Here is a 2,277-nt window from a genome sequence, read left to right as displayed (position 1 = left end):
GGCCCAGCTCAGCAGCACAGACACAGCCCCAGGCATTGAATGACCCTCGGGGGTTGGGGATGAGTCCCTGAACATCAGACAGAGAGCAAGTTAAAGAAACCTCTGAAGAATTCCAAGTCAGATCCAAGTCCACAGTTTCTCCTGGTGTTAATGGGTCCCACTGAGGGCCAGCACTCAGAAATTGTCCCCTGCTTCCAGTCAGAGCCGAAAACTGGAGGCAGTGATGACAGGTGGGGACAAGCAAAGTCCCGGGGTCTGTGATGCTGAATAAATCTGGATTTGTTTTGTTCTTGCAAAGGGCCAAGGCCTGACCCCCAGCCCCTGGGAAGGGAGATCCTGTGCCTGCCTCATTCCTCAGGGCTCTTGCTGGGGCTCTGGGATGTGGGGATGGGCAAGGGCAGGAGCATGGGGCAGCACCTCTGTCTCAGTTGGATGAGACTGCAGCGTTTTGCTAAGGGGGATGAGTTATGAGGAAAACCAAACTCTTCCCTGTAAGCAATTGTAAATCTGAAATGAAGAGACTCCAATTGAGGAAATATGGAAAAAAGAAAAATAACAGCTCTTTATTAAAGGATATCTGTGTATTGGCAGAACAACAACAGAACACAAAACCAACCAACCAATGATCCTGTAGCCAAAAATCCCCTTCCAAAGGAAAGAGTTGGGAACTTTCTGCCTTTTGTCACAATTCCAATCACGGCCAGCAGGGGGCGCTGTTGGGCCGCCAATGGAGATTCCCCCAAAGCAGGAGGGAAAAGGGGAAAAGGGAAAAAAAGGGAAAAGGGGAAAGGGGGAAAAGGGGAAAAAGGGGCTCTTCACAGGAAACTCCCGCTGTCTGTGTCTGGCTGTGGCCGGGAATTCCCCCTTTTGGCCGATGAACACACGCCACTGCGTGGGAGGGCGACCCCCTCCCCAAAAGGTTCCTCTGTAGGGGGGTCAAACCTCTCCCATGAAGTCCGAGCAGGTCCGGGCTGGGGGCAGAACAGGGCGCAGGAAACGAAGGCAAACGGGAACCAGCAAAGAGCCAGATGAGCAGGCCGAGAACAAAAGGACCTCGGAGCCTCTCCAACACACCCCTTGCCTGAGTTAAGGCCAAAGTGAAGGGCCTTGCCCTTTGCCCAGGAGAAAGCAAAAAACTCCACCCCCCCCCAGCCTTCTGAGGGCTCCCAACCTGCAATGTGGGCTGGGCCAGTTCTTTTGTGGGTGTGAGTCACCCAAGGCAAAGCCCCCTCCCCCATTCAACATCTTTCTTTTCCAGTGGGGCAGGGAAAAGAAAAATTCCTGCTTGGTTTTTAGAAGAAGTAAAACTATGACAGGGATCCCCTCCCCCCTGCCCTCACTGCCCCCCAATAACAGGGACTGGGGAGAACTGGGAAGCTTTCCTGGGAACACTGGGAGCAGCCGGCTGGGGTCAGAATAAAAGCAGGGCCGGGGGGGGACACATGACCCCCCAAACTCCAGGCAGGACTGGACTGGGGGGTCCCGGCTGGGCCCGAGGCCACGGGGAGGGGCTGCGGCCGCCGGCGGCTCAGGAGCTCTGTGGGGAGAGAAAAGGGGGTGACAGTGACACAAGCTCTGGGAAAGGTGGCGACACGACCCCTGGGGACCCCCCTTTACCTTCTCCCGCAGGTAGAAGCCGAGCCCCAGCGCCAGGAAGACCAAGCCCAAGACGAAGCCCCCGACCCCCACCAGGATCTTGCTGCGGACGGTGTCCGGTGGCATCTCTGGGAACAGGTGGGGGGTCAGCACCCCCAAAACTGCCCATGGACAACCCGGGACCCCACAAACCTTGTCCTAGTCTCTCCCAGCCCACCCAGCACCCCCTGAAACCTTTTCCCAGTGCCCTTTCAGCCCCTTTGGGATCCCACAAAGCCCCTCCCAGCCCCTTTAGGACCCTCCAATGCCCATCCCATCACCCTCAGGGCCCCCCCCAAAACCTCTCCCAGTCCCTTCCCATCCCCCTCAGGACTTCTCAGAACCCCTCCCAGTCAACCCAAGACCTCACAAACTTCCTTCCAGCCTTTCCAGACCACTCCTGAAAACTCCCTCCCAGCTGCCCCTAGGACTAGCCAAAGCCCCTCTCAGCCCTCCCAGCACCCAACCTCCTTCTCAGCCTCACCATCACCCCCTGAGCCCTTCCTGTTCCCCCCCAGCCTCCTGCCCAGTTGCCCCCAGTTGCCCCCTTTCCCCCCCGGGCCCCCTGCCAGTGTGCCCCCGGTGCTGGGGGGAACGGGCCGTACCCCAGTGCCGGCTGAGGGGGTGCTCCAGGCTGACGTG

General features: G+C 58.2%; 1 long non-coding RNA gene across 1 annotated transcript; it reads right to left on the bottom strand.

Annotated features, from left to right (window-relative positions):
• Positions 1-1,467: 1,467 nt before the first annotated feature.
• LOC113942173 lies at positions 1,468-2,277 on the bottom strand. The gene is made up of 3 exons (XR_003525859.1): positions 2,241-2,277; positions 1,618-1,724; positions 1,468-1,537 (listed from the first exon to the last, which is right to left on the bottom strand). It is a non-coding gene; the product is annotated as an uncharacterized LOC113942173 (long non-coding RNA).

The sequence above is a fragment of the Corapipo altera genome, unplaced genomic scaffold (assembly GCF_003945725.1).
Source record: "Corapipo altera isolate COAL_440 unplaced genomic scaffold, ASM394572v1 59744, whole genome shotgun sequence".
NCBI lineage: Eukaryota > Metazoa > Chordata > Aves > Passeriformes > Pipridae > Corapipo > Corapipo altera.
Note: the sequence above shows the minus strand (reverse complement) of the source record. Positions and strands in the feature narration are given on the sequence as shown.